At 35.7% G+C, this 22,979-nt stretch overlaps 1 pseudogene; it reads right to left on the bottom strand.

Moving 5' to 3' along the window:
* Nucleotides 1-389: 389 nt before the first annotated feature.
* On the bottom strand, nt 390-983 carry LOC110200810 (tubulin alpha-8 chain-like; annotated as a pseudogene).
* Between the last annotated feature and the right edge of the window lie 21,996 nt (nt 984-22,979).

Genomic DNA, 22,979 nt, shown 5'->3' with positions numbered 1-22,979 from the left:
AAACCATATGTCGATACTAAAAATGAAAGCTATGAAACTCTTCTCTCTTCTAACAGTACCACCATCCTGATGCAGACCTTCATTACTTCTCAACTGGACTATTTCAATAGCCTGATGGTCAGTCACCCTTCTTTCAGTATCCTCCACTGTAAGGTATGCTCTGCTCAACTGCCCAAGTCCTATTTCTAACCATATCACATCCCTCCTCAATAAATTCCAGTGGTTCCCTCCAGGATCAATTCTCAGTTTGGCTTTTAAAGCCCTTCATAACCTGGAACTTTCCTACCTTTCTGTTCTTCCACTTTACTCCTCACTGGCCTCCTTGTTCCTTGTAAAAGACACTTCATCTCCCACCTCCAGGCATTTTTTTATTGCAAGTAACAAAAATTTTATTTTGCAGTGGTAGGAAAAGAGAAAGATACAAAAGATGGAGGGGCCAGATGAGCTTGTTTGCTGGATGCCTTCTTGAATTCCTCACTTTCATCTTTGCCCTCTATAGACTCTGTGACTACTTCCTTATAATCCTTCTCTAGGGCAGCCAAATCTTCTCAAGCCTCCGAGAATTCTCCTTCCTCCATGCCTTCACCCACATACTAGTATGCCCATTTGGCATACATAAGGTCAAACTTGTGATCTAGACAAGCCCATGCTTCAGCAATAGTTGTTGTATTGCTGAGCATGCATACTGCTCACTATACTTTAGCCATATCCCTACCGAGTGCCCCCCATCTAGGGGCTGGTAAATGATGCTAACCTTGAAGCCAGTGGAAGAAGTCTACAAACTGAATGATTCTCTTGGTCTTGATTGTGGCAATGGTGGCACTGACATCCTTGAGCACCATATCACACCAGTATAGCATGCAACAGGCCATGTACTTGCCATGACATGGGTCACACTGTACCATCTGGTTGAAGGGGTGAAAGCAGGCATTGGAGATCTCTGCTACAGAGAGCTGTTCATGATAGTCCTTACTTCCGGGCATTTTCATTGGCTACTTTCCATTCCTGGACTGCTCTCCACCTTCCCACCTCCTGCTTTTTGGCTTCCTTGGATTCCTTTAAGTCTCAGTGAAAAATCTCACCTTCTGCAAGAATTGTTTCCTGGCAAACTTCAATGCTAATACCTTCCCTCTGAGATTACCTCTAATTTACTCTGTATATCCATATTCTATAAACATTATTGTTTGCATATTTTCTCCCCCATTAGAATGTGAACTCCATTAGATCAGGGACTCTTTTCATCTTTCTTTGTATCCCAAGTGCTTTAGCACATAATAAATACTTAATAAAGGCTTGATGACTTGATTTGACTTGTGGGCAGGGACTATATTTAATCCAAATTACAGTCTTCCAATTCCTATCACTTTGACCTTCACATAATAAATCCTTTTAATAAATGTTTATTGAATGAATATAAATGCATCAGCTATAGGTTCAGGAAATTAAGATATAATCAAGCCTAATACAGTGCCTCAGTGGCTAACACTATTCCTTGTATACAGAAGGTACTTAATAACTCTTTGTTGAAATAAATTGATTATTTACTGAATTAAGAGAATGACAGCATTTTAGGTCACTACTTTCAGGAGCTAAGATACTGGAGTAAGCAGTGAATTGCTGTGACTCTTCCATATTCACCTCCAAGCAACCATGAATTAGTGCCTCAAAACAAATCCTGGAATAGTAGAACCAGCAAAAAGAGAGGATAAAACAATCTTTTAGCCCAAGAAACTTGGAAGATTGGCAAGAAAAATCTATCTCACTTGGGTAAAAGGGGAGTGCAATCCAGAACAGGAAACACCCCAACAGGCTAACAGCAAGTCCACTTCAGCAGACCGGCAGGATGTCCTGGGTAACAGTGTGGTGTAGCAGGCAACCACCAACACCAGGACCCCCCACATGCCTTAGCATAGCAAGGGGAACCGGCAGACTCCAGCTCCTAGAACCACCATGTGCTTCAGTGTAGCCCTGGGGAAATACAGAAACAACTCACTGGGAATCAGTACACACCAGACACCACCATGAGAATCCCAGCTCAGCATCAGGTAGGCTGCCAGACCCTTACAGACTCCAGCAGCACCAGCCACCCCTCTACTTTTCCCCCCTCAACATAGCACCAGATACAAAGATCCCACAAGGGCCTCAGGGCAACAACAGTGCAGCACCAGGTAAACAGCCATGGCTTGCAGCCACTAGCACAAGAAGATGGAGACAGTGCCCTTTCCACCCTGGGAGCAGATTTCAAATTTAAAAGAAAGGAAAAAGTACCCCCCCCAAAAAAAAAAAAGATGAGCAAACAGAAAAAATAATCTGACCATAGAAAGTTATTTTGGTGACATGCCTAGTGATCTCTTTTCCATTAAAACTTGTGAAGTTAATTTCTGAAAGCAAGTTTGAGACTTTACACTTATTACTGATTTTTGTTTCATTGCATTTAACCCTATCCTCTATCCTATCGAGATCTTTTAGATCCTGACTCTTATGAAATATGTTAGCTATCCTTTCTAGCTTTGTATCATTTGCAAATTTGATAGTCGTGCCATCTGTGTCTCAATCTGAGTCTTTGATATAAGTGTGAAAAAGCATAGGGTCAAGCACAGATCCCTTGGGCATTCTACTAGAGACCTTCTTCCAAGCAAGCATTGAATCATTCATAACTATTCCTTGAGTCTGGTTATTCAACCAATTCTAATTCAATGTTTTCAACAAAAATACCATAAGATATTTCATCAGGTACTTTATTAAATATTGAAATAAACTATATATATATATATATATGTGTGTGTGTGTGTGTGTGTGTGTGTGTATATGTATATGTGTGTGTGTGTGTGTGTGTATACATATATATATATATATATATATATATATATATATATATATATATATATATATATAAAATTCCACTAATAGTTTAATAGCTCCATCAGAAAACAAAAAGAAAATAAGGTCATTCTGGCATGACCTGTCCTTGATCAAGCCAGTCATGTTGGTTTTTTGCAATTACTCTTTCCATTTCTAGATCTTTACTAATCAAATCTTTCATGATTCTATCTAAAAAATTCCCAAAAATCAAAGTCAAGTTTGCTGACCTACAGATTGAATAAAGTTATCAAGTACAGGTATGTGATCAGCATTTTGTTATTCCTTATACCTTAGAACTTCAGCAAGGTCTTCAATCTATCATTGAGAAGGAAGAATTGTACAGTTAGTTGGATGACTTATTGGTAAATGACAAGCTGCATTGGGAGAGAAATCAGCCACAAAATCAGCTCTGACTCTGTCCATCAGCCTGGACTTCAATTATGTCACAGAATATCAAGCATATTTTTATCTATGAGAGAGTAAATCACTAAACTTATCTGCCTTCCAAAAACCATATAACTAAGATGTCACCTAGTGCAGTGCTCCAGATTTGGAAGGAACACAGATACCAAGTGACAATGGGATAGTGAATTTTGATGTAGGTTTCAGTTTTCTTAAATAAAAGCTAAGCAAGTTGGGAAAAGTGAGGAAACCCTTCAGTGGGGAGATGAGGTTCACAAAGCCCACACCATTCTTGACTTTGAACCAGAAGGAAGTATTACACCATCAAGATTATAAAGATATTTCCCTTTCAATACCAAAAAAAGTACAAAAAAAAGACCTTTCTTTAATGTCTATGTGTCAGTCACTGTGGTGAGCCCTGGAAATATATGGAGATACCACAGAATCCTGATTCTCTAGAAACATGGTACAATGGGGAAAATGCAATCTCTGTAGTCAGAAAATCTGTGTTACAATCTTACCTCTTATATCAAACCTAACAAGGTCTGGGTGACCTTGTGCAAGACACATAAATTCCCTGAGCCTCAGTTTCCTTGTCTGTAAAAGGAGGAGTGTGGACTAAAAGACCTCTAAGGTTCCTTCATGCTCTAGATCTATGATGCATTGATTTAACATGAGAAGGAAGAATCAGGAAATCACAAATATTGAGGGGCTTGAGTCCTCTCAGGGAACCAATGAAGTTCAGAGATGTCCTGAACTCTCTAGGAGAAGGAGATGGAACACTTCAGAGATGAAACCATAAGTAATGAGTTTCTCTGCCTAAGTGCATATCTCATGCCAACTTTGAACTACACTGACAGCAAGTTTTTGTTTCTGAGAATTCCTGCTGTGCCCAAGAAGTTTTCCTCTCAAGTCCCTGGGGAGCAACAACAGCAATTCAATTAGCATTGTTTCAATGTGGTCATCCATTTTCTGTTGTTCTCTGGAATAGCTCAGTGGGGAACTATAGAATTGAACTTTTAGGTGCTTGGAGAATATCTTCTGAAGCTCTTTGAAAGCCCCCATCATGGGATGATTTTTTAACACAAGCAGCACTTGTGGTGCAGAATCTAGTACTCACACACTTGATGTACAAGTCAACTTGGGCTGCTCCAGCCAGGAATTAACAAGGAAACACTAGAGTGCAGTACAGAATAAAGGGACATTTCCATTCTAATTAAAAACAGGATACAGGGCTGTAATTTCAAGGGCCATCAAGCAAAGCCATATAAAACTCTATGATGTGTGCATGAGGATAGAGAATCAATACCAAAACTACAATAAAATTAGTTCAAGCTCAATTTAAACTTCCTACAGCAAGAAATTTGAAAGCATTCTGTTTCACCCTCTGTTCCCCTCCAAAGTTCAGTTTGTGGGTTTTGTAGCAATTATAATATATAACTACCAAGGTTGTTTGGAAACCTACAGCATCAATACATAATATATATAATGGTGGAAAGCCAAATCTACTGTCTGTGCTAACTCAGAACTTCATGAGTATTCCTAACTGTTGTCAAATCCTATTATATAGAAGGTTCTAGGGATTTGTTCTCACTTGGAAAATTTTATATTTAAAAAAGGGTTAAGTAGCCATTAGATTATATTCCACAGAGTTTTGTTTAATCTGTATCATAGCATTTTTGAAGTAGGCTGAAATACCATGACTTTTCCATTGCTTGGGTGGCTTTGAAATAAAATTATGTCCTGTGGTCTTGCAGATCTTCCATCCATCATTGTTTTAATATCCCCATGTATCTATAGAACAAAATTACTGCATGTATTTATGGTTGCTGTGTTTGTTTTGTCTTCTTTTGTTTTGTTTTTGTCTAGTCTCGTGATTTCATTGGTAGAGGGAATTTCTAGAAATGAAACTCCCTTTACCAATGTAGATCAGCAGCTGTGGTGCATCTTGCATAGACAAGGGCACTCAACATTATATGATTTGCTTAGTGATTCATACTGCCCAGATGTGTCAGAGATGGGATTTGAGCATAGACCTTCCTGACTAAGAGGCAGGCTTTCTATCCACTATTCCTATTGCTCCTCTCACTATACTGCACAGAGGGACAATAAGAATAGGTGGTATGTAAATAGTGCTGTAAAGTTTACTAGGCATTTTACACATGCTATCTAATTCAGTCATCACCACAAAACCATGAGATAGGTGCTATAGGTCTAATTATCCTCATTTTGTAGATGAGGAAACTGGGGGGTAGAGAGGTTAAGTGTTCTACCTAAGATTTCACACCTAATAAGTATTATAGGTAAGATTCAGTTCCAGGTCTTGCCTAATCACAAATCCAGACCCACTCAACCTCTTAAGAAGGATCTCAAAGACAAAACAAGAATAATTTTGGCTTTCTCTTAAGAAATGGCTGCCATTGAGTCTGTATGATTTCCTATTTGTCACATGCTAAGTAGATATAGCTTCTCCTCTGGCACTACCTTACCATCTCAGCACTCATCTGTTTACAGGCTGATTATCCCTGAGGGCAAATAGCACTCTAGGTTCTAATGGGTTATTCTTTGGGTCCATACTCCTGAAACTAAATAGTTTGCAAGCCCCAACTAGCAAATTTACCCTTAATAGTCAGTTAATATATACAATTACATCAAAGTAAAGGCATTTACTAAGATGGCAAGTTGGAACAGTAAGAACAATAGCCATAAAATGTTCACCTTGTAAACCTGGGGAACATTCTAAAGTTTTGTGTGAGGAAATATGCATAGTGTCTCTAGGAAGAACAGGCATAAATTTAGAATATACTGGTCCTGAGGAACACATGTACACAATACTTGTGGCCAAGGTAACTGACACCTCTGGTACCGCAGGACCCCAATGTCCTTTCTTTTCATAAGGATTCCTTACACTGCTTCTTACTAAGCAGTGTCTCTTCTGAGGCAAGGGAGATAGGGTTACCTATCTATGCTCCCTGTAATTCTTCTCTCTGTATCTCAACTCTTAACAGCCAGGGTTAATTCTCATAAGTCCATATTCAATTCTCTTCTCTGTTGCCAAAGGTTTCATTCCTTGAAGTTGCTTTCTGCTTTGAATTCTGCCTTACTGAGCCTGCTTCTCCATTGAGAGGGTGTATCTCTGCTCCCTGCTGACTCTCAATAGTGCCTCAAACTCTCTCAAATTATTGGTCTCTGATAACTAGCTATCTGCTCTTCAAATTGCTCCCTGCTGGATACAATATCTCCTACAGGGAAGTGGTACTACTGTAAGATGTCATAGCAAATGCAGGGAAAAGAAGAGAGATAATTCTTACCCTGCCTGCTGCCCTCATGTAGAGATGCGAGCATCCTACTCGACAAAGCTACCTTGAATACCTCAAGCTCTCAAACTGTTTTGCTCTCCAAATTGCAGCTCAGGACTGGCAGGTTTGTCTTTTATAAGACACCTAAGCATGGCCAATTTTTACCTTAGCATGTGACAAACCAGGTTCTCCTTCAAGTTCAATCAGAGTAGTCTTTAAATTTCATAAAGGGATGACAATGTGCATATATGTATTTGCAATTCACTTGAATATTAATAACTCCTAACCTTAGCTGTCTTCCCCTTGTTTTCTGCTATTATTTCAACTTACTGATGAGGGATAAAAGATTGATAACCACATATGCCCTTCCCTCACTGCATAGGTATCACATCATCATAGTCATGGTAACCAGTTATGACAGTGTCCACTGTCTTCTAAATCACAATCTACTTGCAATGAGGCATCTTGCATTCTAGATCCACTTCCCCTGCAGTTCCCTACAAACATAGCAGGCTCTCTTCCTCAATTCAATTCAATTCCACAAGCATATTTAATCACCTAAAACATAGGCAGTACTGTTGTCAGGCCCTAAGAGAAAATAAATAAATAAACAAATATCTATGTATGTATGTATGTATATATATATGTATATGTATATAAACACATATAAATATGTATGTGTGTGTATATATATATTATATATATACAAATATTCTACATGTGTGTATATATATATATATGCACATATGATACTATCCCTGCCCTTGTCATATATTCTATTTAGTAAGGGAACAGGGCATATGTATGGATATGTATAATACACAAGAATATCTGGACATATTAAAGATGTAGAAAGGTAAGATCTTATGAAGAAAGCTATTTCTAGCTAGGGGCATCAGGGAAGTCTTCATAAAGGGGGATGAAATAGAATTGGGCCTTAAAGGATGGTTAGCAATTCAACATTCTAACAATAAATGGACCAAGAAAGAGAAAGGAGGACATTCCAGATATAGGGGAAATATGAGAAAATGGAAAGAGGGAGGAAAATACAGCACATATTTGGGGAACACCTCTTAGTCCAATTTAGCTAGAACATAAGAATATCTAGAGAAGAGTAACCAAAAAGCTAATATGTGCCAGGCACTGTGCTAGGTTCTAGTAATACAGGGGGGAAAAATGTAGCATGTGCCCTGCCCTCAAGGATCTTATATTCTACTGATGTGATTAACTTGCATTTATTTTTACACTTAATATGTGCCAACCACTGTGCTAAACACTGAGAATACAAAGAAAATTTTTAAAAATAGCCCCTGCCCTCAATTCTAATAAGGAAAGCAATATGTTAGGGAGATGGAGTAGCATACATTAACACCTAGGGAGATCAGGATAGATATGTTATAGGAGGTGGCTTCATACAGGAGGCAGTATTTGAGCTAAGCTCTGAAGGATGTTAGGGATTATAGGGCAAGGAACTAAGGAAGGATATTAATCAGGTATGAGGGATAGCCTGTGCAAGGGCATAGAGATAGAAGATAGAATATCATGAGTGAGGTACAACAATTAAGTCCAATGTGATTGAAATGTAGAGCCCATAAAGGGGGAAAGTATTCAGTATTCCTAAATGGGTAGTCTGGAACCAGACTATGAAGACCTTTAAAACAACAATCAGAGGAGTTTATATTCTGCCTTAGAAATGATTCAGAGTCACTGGAGAAGGAAGCAACATAGTAAGAACTGTGCTTTAGGAACAATGCGCCATCTCTGTGAGGGATGAATTTGAGTTCCATAAGACTGGAGCACGTAGACCAATTGACACCAAGTGAGATGTAATGAGGGCCTGAACTGCATGAGTGGCTGTGTAAATAGAAGAGAACAGACTTGGGCGATGATGTTGTAAAAGTACAATCAACAAGACTTGGCAACTGATTAGAGGTGAGGAGAGGGAGGAAGAAATGGGAAGAGTTGGGACTGACTCTAAGATTTTAAATCTGGACAAAGAATAGGGAAGTTGAGAGGAGGAGAGAATTTGGGGGAAAATAATGCATTCTATTTTGGATATACTGAATTTAAGATGCTTGTAGGATATTGAGTTGGATGTGTTTAAGAGACAATTGTTTATTTAGGATTAAAGTTTAGGAAAGATACTAGGGAGAGAGAGAGAGAAACAGAGAGAGAGAAATTATATACATATGTGTGTATATATATATATATATATATATATATATATATATATATTATATATATATATACACATATATGTATGTGTGTGTGTATATGTGTATGTATATCTGCAAATGATTGCTAAACCTATGTGAGATAATAAGATCACCAAGTAGGAGAGTGTAGAGAAACTAAAGAGAGCCCAAGACAAAGCCTGGGCATCCATCTACACATAACAAATTAGTCTTGGACAATGATGATCAACAAAGTAGACTAAGAAGGAGGAACTAAACAAGTAGGAGGAAAATTACTATCATGAAATCACAGAGATTAAAGAGTGTCCAGTAGGAGGAGCTGTCAGTAGTGTTAAATTCTATAATGACATTAAGAATGATAAAGATTAAGAAGTCATTAAGAAACAATTGATATTTTAAAAATATTTTATTGATTTTCTTTTTACATCTATTGCTATTCACCAACTCAGCCTACCCCCAACAGAATTATTACCATATAGCTCTCTCTGGGCCAGAAATTCTAGGATTTAGAATGATGGTAAATTAATTTTTTAAAAATGTTTCAGGCAGATGTGCCTAAAATGTCCCCCTCCAAAAATTATTGATGATCTATGATTTGGGCAGGAGGTAGATACAAAAAGATAAATATTAACCTTATAACTTTACAAACTGAAGCTAATTCAATTTTTAAAATAAGTAATATGTACCTTGCATTCTAGGAACTGTGCCAGGTTCAGAAATAAAAAGATAAAGAGCAAAAAGACCCATGCCTTCAAGGAAGCAAGAGGCTTTGGGATACAGAGGATGGAGTGTTAGACCTGAAGTCAAGAACACCTAAATTCGAATCCAGCCTTTGGGATTCTTAAAGTTACAACAATGGACAGGACCTCCTTGAATTTTGTTGTGGGTTTTTTTTTTTATCTTTAAAGTAGGAGCAGTAATATCCTTGGTAGAAATTACAAAACAACAGATCTAGAATTGGAAGAAAATCAAGGAGCCATATAATTTAACCCTTTCATTTTACAGATGAGGAAACTGAGGCCTTAGGAGTTAAACAACTTGCCCAAGGTTGCATCGGTAATAATAATAATAATGATAATGATAAGCCATATTTATATGTGTTTTCATGCCTTCAAAGTACTTTACAGATGTTATCTCATTTGTTTCCCCCAAATGAGGTGTTATTATTAACCTCATTTTATAGATGAGAAAATGTAGGGCAAAAGTGGTTAAGTGACTTGCCTATGCTCACATAGCTATGTGTCTGATTCCACATTTGCACTCAGATCTTCCTGCCTCCAGGTCCAGAGTTCTAGCCACTGAGCCACTTAGGTCTAAGTTTCAGAGGTAGGATTTGAAGCTAAGTCTTCTAACTTGAGAGATAGTCTCCATTCCTCAGTATTTGTAAAGATCAAATAAGACAATGTATAAAAGTGCTTCTCTAACTTTAAAATGTTTTGAAAACGTCAATTATTATTTTTTAAAATAGAAATAAACTAGAAGTTAAGGGAATATTATCTACACACAAAAAAACACATGATACAAGGTAAAAATGTGATAACATAAAAGGAGAGAGCCTATTAAAATTCTCCAAAAAAATTGGTACAGGGAGATCTATGATTTTTCAGCTCTATAATCAGACTGAGTAGCAAATTTTGAAATGCTTCATGCGTTTTGCATCATTTTTAGTTTTCCAGTATCTTTTTTATGGTTGTCAGAAAAAAATAGTAATTGCATCTAAAAGTAATTTCCCCAGACTTCATTTGCAAAGGAAGAGCATTCTTCAAGGAAACATACTATGTAAAGGAAAGCATTTGCCCAATTCTGTAATTTTTTGGATTACTAGAAATCTCTGGAGATTTCAAATATCTTCAGCCAGTTTGATAAGGATATAATAGAAAGTATAGTTTCCCAGAGTCTCTATTTCAGATAATAATATCATGCTCTAAATTTTCCCATGAGTGCATGAAAATCAGTATTTGTCATTAAGAAAGTCCAGTTCTGGAGGAGAAAAGAAAAAGGTTCACAATGTTAGCACTTTGTTCTTTAAATCCTTTATGGACATGCATCCTGTGCAAGAGCTTTGAATTTCCTTGGTTCCCTCATGCAAACTTTTATTATTCACATATGAAATTGAAAGGAGAAAAAGAATCTGGTGAAAAACAAGGAGGTGAAACTGACTATAGTCACACATAGTTAAGGTCAATAGAAGGGAGATGTTTCTATTGTTTTACAGATTTGTCTAGTAATGAGCCAGTTTCTCATTTCCAAAAGTATTCTGACATCTTCCATTATCACTCATCTTGGAAGTGTTTATCTGCATATTTTGGTACAAATTTCCTCATTTCTTTCCCTTTGATTTGAATCCAAAAGAAGCATTGAATAATTCTTCCCATTAAATTGAGGCTCCATTGCTGGGAAGAATGGAACTTTGTGTAGAACTGACACTTGGCAAAGGATAGTGCCTCTTTTTTTATATATTGCCTCTTTTAAACATTCTTTGTCTGAGCCTCCACCATTATGTACTCCAGATAATGCATTTTCAAAAATATTCCATGTCTCTGCTAAAGAATAGCAACAGAAGAAGTAGTAAGTAAAAGCTTCTGGATCAAGAGATGGAATTCTATCTTCGTAATATCCCTTTTAGTAATAGTATGGTGATATCCAGGTGATAATCAGGAGTATACTGGTGTCAGCTTACACCAACTCCCAAGAGCCATGGTTAAAATTTCAGAGTAATCCTTTGAACCTTGGATATCAGCAAATGTTGCAAATCAGGGCACAATTTATCATTTTGTTGATTGACTCCAGACTTAAAAAGGTGATAGCGAAAATGTTAATGATACAGATTAAACTTAAAAGTTTGTTGTGCATACTTTTTTTTAAAGATCTGTATGTGAAACATTTTCCATCACACTACTGAGTAACATCCTGTACTATAATCATGATAACTGATATTTTATATAGCACTTTAAAATTTACAAAGTCTCTTGCACATTATCCCATTTGAGACACACTACCACATTGTGAGGAAACAATTACAGGTAATACTATCTGTGTTTTCAAATGAGGAAACCAAGGCTCAAAGAGGCTGTAACATAGCTTGTAACTGTCAGAGATGGGAGCTAAACCCAGCTCTTTCTGACTCCAGATACTACACTCTATCTACTATGTCACATTGCTTCTCATCAACAAAGCTGCAGTACTCACACTAGCAAGTGGAAGTATTAGTCATCCTCTCCCACCATATCATGCCTTTTTTAATCACTGAATCATATGCCATATTAATTGCTTCTGCTAGCATTAACCAAGGCCTCCATAAAAAGGCTAAATTATATATATATATTCTACAAGGATGTAAAGCCTGAATTCGTAGAAAGAAAATTCTTTTATCATAAGTATGTTGAATTTCTATACAGGGAGAAAAGGGGGAAAGAATAGAAAATATGAGAAAAGTCATGTCCCAGATTGTTAAAAAAAAAAATCTCTAGTTCATTAGAGTTGTGTCACTTGAAGCAATAATTCTTGGATATTATTCAGAGTCATAATTCCACGTGCTTAAAATAAAAGACCATAGGAGTTTAGAACTGAAAGGAACCTAAGAGGTTATCTGATCCTCATTTTACTAATCAATCAATTAATAAGCATTCATTAAATTTATACTCTGTGCTAGACATTGTGCTAAGTGCTGTGAATGTAAAGGCAAAAAGAGTTCCTACCCTCACGGAACTCACACTCTAACAGAAGAGATATTATATATGTGAATTGACACCTACAAGATTCATACAGAGTAGATAGAAGGTGAAGAAACTAAAACTCAAAAAGGCTAAACAATAAACCCAAGATCAGGCCTGTAGTGAGGGCTGGACCACAATTCTAACACAAGACTTCAGACTTCAAATGCAGTGTTCTTCCTATAATGCCTTACTGCCTACATGGAGTCTCCCTTCAATAGAAAGTAAGCTTCTTGAGGGCAACAACTTTCATTTTGGTCTGTATGTCTCCAATTCTTAGCACAGTGCCTAATACAGAGTAGGCATTCATTAATGCTTGTTGATTGTTTGATTGTTTCCTTACTCTGGGTTCTCCCTACACCTTTCCAAATTGTATCCACAGAGGTAGAATTGGGTAAATTATCTCACAGAAAACTTTTTCAGTGGAGGGGAAATGGGGGAAGGTGTGAGGGAATGTGTGAATCTTATTCTCATCAGATTTGGCTTAAGGAGGGAATAACATACACACTCAATTGGGTATGGAAATCTTTCTTACCTTACAGGAAAATAGGGGGGGAAGGGGACAAGAGAGCTGGGGGATGATAGAGGGGAGGGCATATTGAGGGAGGGGGGTAATCAGAAACAAACATTTCTAAGGAGGGACAGGATCAAAAGAGAGAATAGAATAAGGTGGGGATAGGATTAAGGGAAATATACTTAGTTTTTCACAACATGACTACTGTGGAAGTGTTTTGCAAGACTAAACATGTATAACCTGTATTGAGTTGCTTGCCTTCTCAATGAGGGTGGGTGGGATGGAGGAAGGGAGAAAATTTGGAACCCAAACTTTTAAAAACAAATATTTTTTTAAAAAATTTGTTTTCACATGCAACTGGGAAATGAGGTATACAGGAAATGGAGTACAGAAATCTATCCTGTCCTACAGGAAAATTAAAGGGGAAAGGGATAAGAGAATGGGAGAAGGGATAGAAGGGAAGGCAGATTAGGGGAAGGGGTTTTCAGAATGCATGCCATCTTGGGGTGGGGGGAGGGACAAGATGGGGAAAAAATTTGGAACTCAAAATCTTGTGGAAGTGAATGTTGAAAACTACAAATAAATTAATTAATTAACCAAATTGTATCCACAGCTGCCACATAGATCATTGTTCTTTATAACTGAGGAGGGAGGTAATTTAATCATGTCAAAACTTCAAAGATCTGCAATTTCTTCCGAGCACCTACTCTATCATCTATCACTGCAAATAACAACTCTATGTCTTAGAACATGTCATTGGGAGTTGCTATGACCAAAAATTTCATCACCCTACAGTCAACTTGGTGACAAACCTTTCCAAATTTAGTCAGACCTATCCTCAAGCAACTGTCCTTTATTAGGCCTGCATTTGAAACCCTACCAGGTAGGTAGGAGCTGCCAGAGTTTATACTTCACTGGTATAATGTTGAGAACCCAAAGCCATCTCCACAGTGTGATGAGGCAACAAGGTAAGACTTTAGTAAGTCACCATTAGTGACGTGGCATATGGCCACTGAAACCTTGCCAGGGACATTTCTCACAAAATAACTGTAGTATGAAGGAAGGCAGAACTATTATTTTTATTTTTTTTCCAAATAAGTTCAGAAAGAATTAAATTATTTACTCAAAGTCACATAGCTATTAATACCAATTGCCAAGTCTTGAAACATGATTTTATGACTCCCAGCCTGGTCTTAATTTCCTTTCACTATGATGCCTTGCCTATTGCAAGGACTTGCTGACTGAATTCTATCATTGTCTTTAGTCAACAAATGTAGATGAATAGAAAGAAAGATGTCATGAATGAAAAATCTAGCTCCTATCTCATTCTTTTCTATGAGTAGGTAATGTGATATACACAGGATTTGGAATCAGAGGACATGGATTTAAATCCTGCCTCTGCCATTTACAAACTGGGTTACCTCAGACAAATCACAAACTTTCTGGGTCTCAGCTTTCTCATGTGAATAATGAAGGGATGCAGTTATGTGGTGATTCCTCACATGTCTAAATCTATGGCCTTATGATATTAGGTTAGGATCAGTTTTTACTTACATGTGTCTGCAACTATAAGTAGCATATGCAAATTCAAAGGATAAGATGCAATCCCACTCAGTGATGAAGAGACATATCTTAAGAGCATAATTATGTAAGGAAAACTTCATTCTATGCCTTTCAAATCTCAACTTGACCTACTACAATTTAATGTGTGAAATAACCTGAAATAACTGAGATATATGACTCTTTTCTCAAAAACTAACCTTACTTTCTTCTTTTTGTCCCTGAATAAAATTTTTATATACTTCTACTGAGATAGATCCAAGAGTATGCTGGAACCAGCTCAGACAGAGCTTATACAGAGAAACTTATGTGCAAAAATTGTGAAATTTTCAGTGTGAGAATTTATACATCAGAAATCTGGGGAAAAAAACACAATAAATCCAGTCTTGATTTACTGTTTTGTTGATTTCTAGACTCAAGGAATGGATGGAGAAAATGTTAATAATTCATATGAAAGTTAAAAGTGTGTCCTGCATACTTTTGATTGCTAAAAAAATTTACCAAGACATCTCTGGATAAATACATACCCTTTTGTGATGCTGAATTCTTTAATTTCATGATACCCACAAATATAAAAGTAAATGTTTGGGGTTATGGATTCAAATGTTCAATCTGTTTCTGTATTCTTTCACGACTTGTCTTACTATTCCATTTCACCTTTCTATGTACAATCTTACATAAGTTTAACCATCAGTTGTCATTGATAGAAATTCACCTGGTTCTCTTTATCTCTGAGGGCCTGGGTCTTGGAGTATCTCACACTCACTTTAGTAATCTGAATATGACCCACTGAGTAGAAGAAACTCTAAGTTCTGCATTCACTATGATTCTCAGAGTTAGCCCTCAAGTTGAACTTTCTATGAGGCAGCACTGCTAAAGGCCATATGGATATAGAAATAAGATTTAGAAATGTGAGTGTAGATACAACATATAATCTCTGAACCCAGACATCTGACTAAACCCCATTATTCTCTTTGAACTTCCTTGAGTTTAGTGAACCCTAGTCATAGAAACTCAGCATAATGGAATTGGCACCTCATATACTATTTATTTTTTTATTTTTTCAATTAACAAAAATTGAATTTTTTCCATTCCCCCTTGAAAAGAGAAAGTTGAAAAATATAAGCCTTATAATAATTATGCATAGTCAGACAAAACAAATTCCTGAATTGGCAATGTTAAAAAAAAATCCCAGTCTGTACCCTTAGGCCATTATCTCACTTTCACTAAGGAAATGATAACTGTCTTCACTATTAATCCTCTGGAATCATAGTTGTTCACTGCATTGATCAGCATTCTTAAGGCTTTTGAAGTTGTTTTTATTTTGCTCTTGGTATCGTACAAATTATTCTCCTCCTGCTCACTTCACTTGGCATCAGTTTATACATATCTTCCTAGGTTTCACTGAAACCATTCCTATCATAATTTCTTATGCCAGCACAAAAACAGCCGATATAAATATTTTATACATATGGGACCTTTTCCTCTTTTTTTGATATTGTTTGAGTATAGACTTAATAGTGGTATTGCTGAATATGTACTGTTTAATGACTTGATGGGCACAATTCCAAGTCATTTTCTCAAATGGCTAGACCAATTCACAGTTCCACCAACAGTACATTAATGTGACCTTTTTTCCCACAGCACCACTAACATTTATAATTTTCCTTTTTTTTGCCAACTTTGACAATCTGTTGGAAGTAAAGCAAAACTTCAGTGTTACTCTGACTTGTATTTCTCTAATTACAAGTGATTTCAATCACTTTTAATATAACTGTGATCACTTGGATTTCTTCCTCTGAAAACTACTCTTTCATATCATTTGATCATTTACTGTTAGGAAATTGTTCATTCTTAAAAACTGGAATCACTTTCTTATATATTTTGGAAATTAGACATAATTTATAAGAGAAACATGTTGTAAGGATTTTTTCCACTTATATGCTTCCCTCCTAATGTTAACTGCATTGGTTTTGATTTTGCAAACATTTCTTAATTTTATGTAACCAATATTTTTCATTTTGTTTTCTGTGATCCCCTCTATTCCTTATTTGGTCATTTATTAATAGGTCAAAAAGGTAATTTTTTCTTTGTTCCTGTATCTTGTTTACAATGTCACCACTTATGTCTAAATCATATACTTGTTTAGAGGTTATCTTAGCATACAGGGTAATAATAACTAATAGTTAGCATCTATACAGCACTTTAAGGTTTGCAAAGAACTTTATTTCTGTGAATTGATCCTCAGAACACATTGTGAATTAGGTAATATTGGCAACTGGTCCCATCACTTCTTGCCAAACAGAGGGAGAAGAAATGGAAGTCATGTCAGATTTTATATTACTGCAGACAGCAACTGGAGCCATGAAATTGAAAGACACTTGCTCCTTGGAAGGAAAGCTATGACAAATCTGGACAGCCTACTAAAATGTAGAAACATCACCTCACTAACAAAGGTCCATATAGTCAAAGCTATGAAACTTCCATTGCTAAAATAGAGGAGTGAGGAAGGAATTCTCTGAAGCCCTCCCAAATTCCCCACAAAACAACTAGCAAACTGCCTCAGAATTGATCTAAGAGCAGGGAGGCACCTTACCTTCATGGTAGGAAAGGTCTGTGTCACTGGGGCAAGAGGGGATGGAAGTGCAAGAGAAGCAGGAGCAGCAATAACAGCAGCAGCAGCAGCCAGCCTCACAGAAGGGGGCCTTCAGCAAGGATCTGATCCTAGGGCAATCCACCAGTTAGGCTCTACCCACCTGAAAATCAACAGTCCTCTAAGCAGGTGAGCAGTCTTTGAAGCATAACAAGGTCCCACCTCCAAAAATTTGATCTCCAAATACATGACTAGAGAGAAACATAAAAAGATAAAAAAAGAAACCAAAAAAAGAAAACATAAGAAAGTAAAGTTTAACTTTATATTTCTATATAGCAAGATAATATTTGTAACTCTTAAGAACTTTATTACTATAACAGCAATTAGAAGGAGTATATAAAGGCAGAGGATGTGGATATAAAGGGGCTTTGATGGGATGATATACCAAAAACCAAAATAAAGGGTGAGAAAGAAAATTGCACTGGAAGGAGAGGGGGAAAGATTGAATGGGGTAGATTATGCTACATAAAAGAGGCACAAAAGACCTATTATAATGGAGGGAGAAATGAGAGGTGGGGTAGCCAGCAAAGCTTAAACCTTACTGTCATCAAAATTGGTTCAATGAAGGAATAATAGACATATTCAGTTGGATATAGAAATCTATCTTGCCTTATAAGGAAGTAAAAAGGGACAGAGATAATAGAGGAGGAAGAGGGAACTGATAAAAGAAAGGGTAGGTTGAGAAAGGTAGTGATCAGAAGTAAAACACATCTGAGGAAGGAAAAAGTGTGTGTGGGAGGTAGGAGTGAGAGGGGGAGAAACAAAAGAAAATAGCATGAAGGGAAATATACATCTGTCATAACTATAAATGTGAATGGGATGAATTCACCCATAACACAAAAGTGGATGGCAGAATGGATTAAAAAACCGAATCCTATAAAACACAAATTTGAAAGAAACAAACCTGAAGTAGAGATCCACAAAGGAAAAGGTAAGGGAGTAGAGCAAAATTCATTATGTTTCAACTGAAGCAAAGAAACCAGGGGTAGCAATCATGATCTCAGATAAAACAAAAACAAAAATAGATCAAATTAAAAGGTTTAAGAAAGGAAACTATATCTTGCTGAAAGGTGCCATAGACAGTGCCAAATAGTACAAAATCTAAATTTTTGAAGAAGTTGAATGAGTGACAGGAGAAAACAGATAATAAAACTATACAAGTAGGGGACCTCAACTTTCCCCTCTCAGAAACAGATAATTCTAACCAAAAATAAACAAGAAAGATGTTAAGGAGGTAAATAAAATTCTGGAAAAGTTAGATATGACAGATCTCTGACAAATATTTAGTGGGAATAGAAATGCCTTTTTCTTGGCAATGCATGGCACCCACACAAAAATTGACCATGTATTAAGACACAAAAACCTCACAACCAAATACAGAAAAACAGAAATAGTAAATGCATCCTTTTCAGATTAAAATTCAATAATGGATAATGGAAAGAGATATTAGAAGTTAATTGGAAATTAAATAATTGAATCCTAAAAAATAAAAATAAGTGGGTCAAAGAACAAATCCTAGAAGCAATCAATAACTTCATTAAAGAAAATGACAATACTGAGACAATATACCAAAATTTTAATTGCTTACATCAATAAAATAGAGAAAAGGCAGATCAATGAATTGAAACTAAAAAAAAAGAACAAATTAAAAATCCCCAAATAAACACCAAATTGGAAATCCTAAAAATCAAAAGGAGAGATTAATAAAATTACAAGTAAGAAAATCATTGAATAATAAATAAAACAAGGAGCTGGTTTTATGAAAAAAAACAATAAAATAGATAAACCATTGGTTAATTTGATTTTTAAAAGGGAAAGAGGAAAACCAGATTACTAGTATCAAAAATTAAAGAAGTGAATTCACCACCAATGAAGAGGAAATTTAAGCAATTGGGAGCTATTTTGCCCATTTATATGCCAATAAATTTGACAATCTAAATGAAATAGATGAATATATATATGAAAACACAAATTACCCAGATTAATGGAAGAAGAAATAAAATACATAAATAATTCAATCTTAGAAAAATAAATTGAACTAGCCATCAATGAACCTCCTAAAAAATAATTCCCAGGACCAAGTGAATTCTGCCAAACATTTAAAGAACAATTAATCCCAGTACTATATAAAATGTTTGGAAAAATGGGCAGAGTCCTACAAAATTCCTTTTACAACACAAATGTGATGCTGATATCTAAACCAGGAAGAGCCAAACCAGATAAAGAAAATTATAGACCAATTTCCCTAATGAATATTGATGCAAAAGTTGAAATAAAATGCTAACCAAGAGATTACAGCAATTTATCACAAGGATCATACACTATGAACAGGTAGGTCCAATATTAGCAAAACTTGCAACATAATTGACCATATCAATAACAAAATCAACAGAAATCATATGATCATCTCAATGGATGCAGAAAAAGCCTTAGACAAAATAGAGTATCCATTCCTATCATAAACACTAGAGAGTGTAGAGTCAAGGGAACTTACCTTAAAATGATAAGTAATATTTATCTAAAACCATCAGCAAACATTATCTATAATGGGGATAAGCTAGAAGCCTTCCTCATACAATCAGGGGTGAAGCAAAGATGCCCATTGTCACCTCTATTATTTAGTATTGTACTAGAAATATTAACTGGAGCAATAAGAGAAAATAAGAAATTAAAGGAATTAGAATAGCAATGAGGAAACAAAACTATCACTCTTTGCAGATGATATGATGTCATACTTAGAAAATCCTAGAGTCAACTAAAAAACTACTTGCAATTATTTAAAACTTTGGCAAAGTTGCAGGATACAAAATCAACCCACATAAATAATCAGCATTTCCATACATTACCAACAAAGTCCTGCAGCAAGAGATAGATAAATTCCATTTAAGTTAACTATAGACAATATAAAATACTTGGGAGTCTACCTACCAAGACAAACCCAGGAATTATATGAATACAACTATAAAACACTTTTCACATAAATAAAGTCAGATCTAAACAATTGGAAAAGTATTAATTTCCCATGGGTAGGCTGAGCCAACATAATAAAAATGACAATTTTATCTAAATTAATCTATTTATTCAATGTCATACCAATCAAACTATCAAAAAATTATTTTATAGAGCTAGAAAAAATAATAACTAAATTCATCTAGAAGAACAAAAACTCAAGTGTATCAGGGAATCAATTATAAAAAGTACAAAATAAGGTGATCTAGCTGTACCAGATTTCAAACTGTATTATAAAGCAGTAGTTATCAAAACAATCTAGTACTGGATAAGAAATAGAGTGGTGAATCAGTAGAATAGATTAGGTACAAATTACTTTATAGTAAATGCATGGTAATCTAGTATATGATAAACCCAAAGACCCAATCTTTTGGAACAAAAACTCATTATTTAACAAAAACTTCTGGGAAAACTGGAAAACGGCATCACAGAAATCAGATATAGAACAATATCTCATGCCATATGCCAAGATAAGGTCAAAATCGGTACATGGTTTACAAATAAAAGGTAATGCCATAAGCAAATTAAGAGAGCATGGAATAGTTTATCTGTCAGATTTATGGATAAGGGAAGAATTTAGGACCAAATAAGACAGAGAGAGCATTACAAAATCTAAAGCAGATAATGTTGATTACATAAAATTAAAATTTTTTGCACAAACAAAGCCGATGCAATGAAAATTATGAGGAAAGCAAAACACTGGAAGGGATGGAATTTGCAACAGGTATCTCTGATAAACGCTTCATTTCTCAAATATGTAGAGAACTGAGTCAAATTTATAAGACTACAAGTCATGCCCCATTGATAAATGGTCAAAGGATACGAACCAGCAGTTTACAAAGAAATCAAAGTTAGCTATAGTCATATGAAAAAATGTTTTAAATCATTATTGATTAAGAAATGCAAATTAAAATAACTCTGAGGTACCACCTCATAGCTATCAGATTGGCTAATATGACAGAAAAGGAAAATGTTGGATATTAAATGGAATATGGGAAAACTGGGACACTAATGCATTATTGGTGGAGTTGTGAACTGATCTAACCATTCTAGAGAGAAATTTGGAACTGTGCCAACAGGGCTATAAAACTATGCATGCTCTTTGATTCAGCATACCACTGCTAGGTCTATGTCCCAAAGAGATAATAAAAAAGGGGGAAAAAACCTACATGTACAATAATATTTATACCAGCTCTTTTTGTGGTGGCTAAGAATTAGAAATTGAAAGGATGCGCATCAGTTGGGGAATGGCTAAACAAGCTGTAGTGTATGATTGTAATGGAATTTTATTGTACTATAAACAACAAGCAGGATGATTTCAGAAAAACCTAAAAAGACATATAAACTGACACATAGTGAAATGAACAGAACCAGTAGAATGCTGTACACAATAACAGCAATATTGTTTGGTGAAGAACTGTGAATGACTTAACTATTCTCAGCAATACAATGATCCAAGACAATCCCCAAGGACTAGTGATGAAGCATACTATCTGCTTTCAGAGAAAGAACTGATAATGTTTCAGTACGGACTGAAGCATGCTATTTTTCACTTTCTTTCATTGTTTTTTCTTTTATTTGAGTCTTCTTGTACAAAATGACTAATATGGAAATGTTATACATAGTTGCACATGTATAACTAATATCTAATTGCTTACTGTCTCAGGAAGAGGGGAGGGGAAGCAGGGAAGGAAGAATAGTTAAATTTTTTTTTTAAAAAAAGAGGTATGGTTTTTCAAGTAGTGATGCATAGCTTCTAGAATTGGAGTATAAGGAAAACTGAACGCCACAGAATTGACACTTTCAAACTGTGGTATGGAAGACTTTTGAAACTTTCTTGGACAGCAAAGAGATCAAATAAGTCAATACTTAAATAAATTAATTCAGAATATTAATTGGAAGATCAAATACTGAAGCTGAAGTTTAAATACTTTAGCTATGTAATGAAAAGACAGGACTCATTGGAAAAGACCCTAATGTTAGGAAAGATTGAAGGCAAAAAGAAATGGGGGTGGCAGAGGATGAGATGGATAGATAGTGTCATGGAAATAATGAAGATGAACTTGAAGAGATTTCAAGAGATGGTGGAGGATAGAAGGCCCTGGCCCACTATGGTCCACAGGGGTCACAGACGACAGAACAACAATAATAAAAAGTTATTTTAAATGGAATTTCTCTTTATGTCCCTTTTTGCTGGGTGTCACTGGTAATATACAGAAATGCTGCCTATTTATATAGATTTATTTTATATCCTGCAACTTTGATGAAATTACTGTTTTACTTAATTTTTAAGTTGACTCTATGGTCCTAAATATACCATCATATCTGCAAAAAGTAATACTTTTGTTTCCTCTTTGTATTTGCTTATTCCTTCAATTTCTGTTGCTTGTGTTATTGCTATAACTAGCATACATAACCCTACATTAAATAGTAGTGGTGACAATGAATATCTTTGCCTTTCCTCTGTTTTTATTGAGAAAGTCTCTAGTTTATACCCATTACATAAATGGTTGGCTCATGATTTCAGATATAACAAGAGAACCATGAATAACCAACATCTACTAAGTAGCTGTGAGATCACCATTCTCCTCTGAGTCTGTTAATAGTTGTTTTTCGATATAAATAGTCAGGGACTTTTTCTAATCATTCAGTAGTTCACTCTCTCTCAAATATCTTCACAATTTGTTCTTAAATATACTCAAAGTTGTATTGGTGCTAAAATAGATTTCCTCCGGATATGCTTGTGCTAGTCTAATTCTTCTTCCTTTTGTC

This window comes from Phascolarctos cinereus, unplaced genomic scaffold (genome assembly GCF_003287225.1).
Source record: "Phascolarctos cinereus isolate Bilbo 61053 unplaced genomic scaffold, phaCin_HiC Scaffold_4;HRSCAF=312, whole genome shotgun sequence".
Classification (NCBI taxonomy): Eukaryota; Metazoa; Chordata; class Mammalia; order Diprotodontia; family Phascolarctidae; genus Phascolarctos; species Phascolarctos cinereus.
Note: the sequence above shows the minus strand (reverse complement) of the source record. Positions and strands in the feature narration are given on the sequence as shown.